At 41.9% G+C, this 4,784-nt stretch overlaps 2 pseudogenes; both read left to right on the top strand.

Moving 5' to 3' along the window:
• Positions 1-1,345: 1,345 nt before the first annotated feature.
• Positions 1,346-2,846, top strand: LOC149232348 (acetolactate synthase 2, chloroplastic-like; annotated as a pseudogene).
• Positions 2,847-2,929: 83 nt separating this feature from the next.
• Positions 2,930-4,430, top strand: LOC149232347 (cytochrome P450 71AU50-like; annotated as a pseudogene).
• Positions 4,431-4,784: the final 354 nt, after the last annotated feature.

Genomic DNA, 4,784 nt, shown 5'->3' with positions numbered 1-4,784 from the left:
TCACAAGGACTCACTTTGGAGAAAGCTACTATTAATATTCGGGAGCAAGAGAGAAATGGTTTGACATTTACTATGATATCTAGAGTTAAAGATTTGAATGGTTTAAGATTCCAACCTCCCTTTTCCTTTGAAGGATATGAAAAAATGGTAAAAGTAGTAGGTGTGAAAATAAGAAAAAAAGAAGAAGAGAAATTGACATTGGATCTCTCAAAAGTAGAGAGGGATGAAATCTCTTTTTAGTGGTTTGCATCTCAAGAAATTTGATCCCTCTTAGTACTCGATAGATGCGAAGTTAAGATTAATCTATATTGGTTAGTTTTTAACTTAGCATGTGTTTACAAATATTTATACCACTTCAACATTACCCTGCCCAACTTTCACTAAAAACAAAATAATATATTTTTTTAAGTATTTAACATGTTGATAGTTATATGAGTTTGTCACACATACTATCGTTCAGCGAATGCTAAGAAATGTTATACACATGCCATTGCGAAAAATTGAATGAAAAATGCTATTCAATATTCTAATGAACGTAGAATCGTCATAGTGATGTAGAAATATGCCATATTTAAATGCTAGATGCAATTATAAATATTTTGCACCAGTTTGTGCTTGGTGCGGCTAATTGTCGTGGGCTACCTGGACAAGCTTAACAATGACGACGGAGTTGGAATTTACGCAGCCGCCAGTTTCGCAGAGCGTACAGTTTTATGTTAAATTCGCCACTGCTATTTTTTTTTTGTCAAATTCGCCACTGCTATTTTTTTTGTAGTGTTGACAGTGGCATGGAAAGGACAGGCTGCCTCTAGGCCCCTTCCCCTTCCGCTTGCCCATCATTGGCAATCTTCACATGGGAAAAATAATGGTGTTGGAGTCAAGATTGCTGTTACACCAAAATCTGTAGGTTCTGCTCTTCTAGTTCCTCTCTTCCAGTTCCTCTATCGAAGCACAGTTTTTCCATACAAGCACAGAAATCTGGTCTGTCTTCCCTCTTTTTCATTAAATAGTTTAGCCCTTGCAGTGCAAGTTGCACATCTGCACACACAGAAACATGTGGTTGCTTGTTCTTTCCAATCTCTGCGGGATCTATGTCAATGTGAACAATGTTTGCGCGGCTTGCAAATGACTCCAATTTACCAGTTACCCTATCATCAAAGCGAACACCAAAAGAACACCAAAAGTAAGCAACAGATCAGCTTTATCCACTGCATAATTTGCATAAACAGTCCCATGCATGCCAAGCATCCCTAAGCATTTCTCATGAGAAGATGGAAAAGATCCCAAGCCCATTAAAATACTGGCCACTCGTATGCATGTATTATCTACAAATTCTCTCAGTTTCGGAGTAGTCATTTCCATCCCAAGCTCGGAGAGCTCTGTCTATTGAGGATCCTTGTGAAAACTCGGCTCCAGTCAAGGAAATCTCAAAGCAAGTCAGCAAGAAGATTTTCAGAGTTGAGTTCTGAAGCAAGGCCTCAAGTCTTTTGGCATATCTGGCCATGGCAATGGCTAGTTTGAAATTAAGTCCAACATTTCTGGGACCTCATTGCGTGCCAGCAAAGAACACCCAATCCTTTCAAAAGGTTTTGGTGCCAGTAATGGTTAGTCATGAGGGAGAATATCGTACAAAAAGGGATCTTCGGCTTCAGGCTGATAAAACTATGTCTCCAATTGTTGAGAGCACATTACAAGAATGGAGTGAATCTGCAGTGGAATTGAAGGTTCCATCACAAACATCTCTTAATATTCTTCCAAGCTTATTCACTTCACGTTATGCAGATAATGAGCCAAGAAAGGGTGCAGACGTCATTGTAGAGGCTTTAGAGCGGGAGGGTGTTGAAGATGTCTTTGCCTACCCTGGAGGTGCATCTATGGAAATTCACCAGGCACTTACTCGATCCAAGTTCATCAAAAATGTCCTTTGTCGTCATGAGCAAGGAGAAGTATTTGCAGCAGAGGGGTATGCCAGGTCTACTGGAAAGGTTGGTGTTTGCATTGCAACTTCTGGTCCTGGTGCCACCAACCTGGTAAGTGGTCTTGCAGATGCATTACTTGACAGCATTCCTTTGGTTGCTATTACTGGTCAGGTGCCTCGGAGAATGATAGGCACAGACGCCTTTCAAGAAACTCCAATTGTGGAGGTGACTAAATCTATCACGAAACACAATTACTTGATCATGGATGTTAATGATATCCCCCGAGTCATCAGAGAGGCATTTTATCTTGCAGCATCTGGGAGGCCGGGACCTGTTTTAGTTGATATCCCAAAGGATGTTCAGCAGCAGGTAACTGTTCCAGACTGGAACAAGGCATTAAAACTTAATACCTATATTAATAGACTCCCAAAGGCCCCACAGATTTCTCAGTTAGAGCAGATCCTGCGCTTGGTGTTTAACTCTAAGAAACCTGTCCTATATGTTGGTGGGGGTTGCCTCAATGCTAGTCTGGAACTCAGAGAATTTGTAGATCATACATGCATTCCAGTGGCCAGTACTTTAATGGGCTTGGGATCTTTTCCATCTTCTCATGAGAAATGCTTAGGGATGCTTGGCATGCATGGGACTGTTTATGCAAATTATGCAGTGGATAAAGCTGATCTGTTGCTTTTGGTGTTCGCTTTGATGATAGGGTGACTGGTAAATTGGAGTCATTTGCAAGCCGCGCAAAAATTGTTCACATTGACATAGATCCCGCAGTGATTGGAAAGAACAAGCAACCACATGTTTCTGTGTGCGCAGATATGCAACTTGCACTGCTAAGGGCTAAATTATTTAATGAAAAAGAAGGAAGACATACCAGATTTCAGATTTCTGTGCTTCTGCTTGGATAGAGGAATTGGATAGAGGAACTGGAAGAGCAGAACCTACGGATTTTGATGTAACGGCAATGGTGACTTTTTTTCTCAAAAAGAAGTAAGCACAGGCTGCCTCCTGGCCCCTTCCCCTTGCCCATCATCGGCAATCTTCACATGCTGGGAAAGATATTGGGAGAGTTTCCACACCGAGCCTTAGTAGCACTCTCTATGAAATACGGACCACTCATGTCTCTCCGCTTCGGTCCCGCCCTCGCCTTAGTCGTCTCCTCTCCAGAGATCGCCAGGGATCGCCAGGGAGTTTCTCAAAACGCACGATCTGCTTTTTGCGAATAAACCTCCCACAGCCGCTACGAAGCATTTGACATTCAATTTTCCGGACATCGCCTTTTCTCCGTATAGCCCTTACTGGAGGCACATGACAAAATTGTGCGCTTTATAGTTGCTGTGCTCCAAGCGCTTAGAGTACTTTCGCTTTATTAGGGAAGAGGAAGTCTCTGCGATGATTCGTTCTATTATTAATTCAGATGATTGTCTTCCCTTAAACATCAAACAAACCATGGCATTCCCTTCTACAGCTATAATCTGCCGGATGGCCTTCGGTAGAAAGTATTCTGAGCAAGAGCTAAGAGTTTTCTCTTCAATAGTCAGAGAAAGCTTTAAGTTACTAGGGTCACTTAATATTGGAGATCTCGTACGTTATTTAGACTGGATGGATTTACAGGGTTTCAACCGCCGGATGAAGAAGCTGCAAAAGGAACGAGACCACTTGTTTGAGAATATAATAGAAGAGCACGTTGCCCGGAATGACCCCCACATCACACATAATCTTGTGGATGATAGAGAGTTTGAAATTTCACGAAATGGTATAAAAGGAGTTCCCTTTGTAAGTTAAAATTGGCCGACCTAGATTGTTATTATGTTGCATTCGATTTAGATACCTATTGATCATGATCATGATCATGCTATTGATATTGGCAGGACATATTGTTTGGTGGCGCGGAGTCAGCGGGTACAGTGATAGAGTGGGCAATGTCGGAACCGTTGAGAAACCCTACAGTGATGAAGAAAATACAGAATGAGCTGGAAAGGGTAGTTGGAATGGATCGCATGGTATGCGAATCTGACCTGCTTAAGCTCGTTTATTTACAAGCTGTGGTGAAGGAAACGCCCTTTCGTGGTGCGCCACTTAGCTGGTACTTCCTGTAATGTGTTGGGCTATGAAATACCCCGTGGTACTATCGTTCTCGTTAATGTTTGGGCTATTGCGAGGAGCTCAAGGTCATGGGTGGACGCCGAAATGTTTATGCCAGAAAGATTCATGGAAAGAGATGGGTCTGAGGTAGATCAAAATATTGATCAGAACTTTTCGTGCCTTCTCTTCGGAGCAGGCAGGAGAAGAGGCCCAGGACAGCAATTGGGAACGCTTCTTGCAGATTTTGGTCTGGTGCAGCTTATGCACTGTTTCATCTGGAAACTTCCGTTGGATGACATAAATGGGCAAACTAAAGAACTGGATATGACTGAAAGATTTAATGTAATCACAATGGGCAAAGCTCAAGAAGTCTGGGCTATTCTAACACCAGGCCTAAAATGCATTGCCCAGCCGAAGTAGGACTTCAGATTTCGAGTGGAATCTGTGAAAATAGAAGTCTTTTCTTATAGAAACGGTTCCACATATTAGCGGGTAGCTGTGGGTTGCAAAACTCCTCCTCTTGTATTTTGTATTCGAGATTGAGTTACTTTCTCGCAGGCGTGCGTTTGTCAAAATTAGAGATTGAATTAGTTTCTCGCAGGTGTTTGTTTAGGGTTGACAAAATGTTAAGTACTGTGTACCCAATTTCCAAAATGAGCAATAAAGTCCCCTGGCTAATAAAGGTGTTTTTTAGGTTTTTTTCGTTTGATTGTCTGGTAGATATCTTGTATTTCATGCCGACATGTAGCAGATATCTAGTTTTGAATAAAGAGT

Source organism: Pinus tabuliformis, chromosome J (assembly GCF_031772625.1).
Source record: "Pinus tabuliformis cultivar Carrire ecotype Pingquan chromosome J, CPIR1, whole genome shotgun sequence".
NCBI classification, from domain to species: domain Eukaryota; kingdom Viridiplantae; phylum Streptophyta; class Pinopsida; order Pinales; family Pinaceae; genus Pinus; species Pinus tabuliformis.
This window is presented reverse-complemented; position numbering and strand designations above follow the sequence as displayed.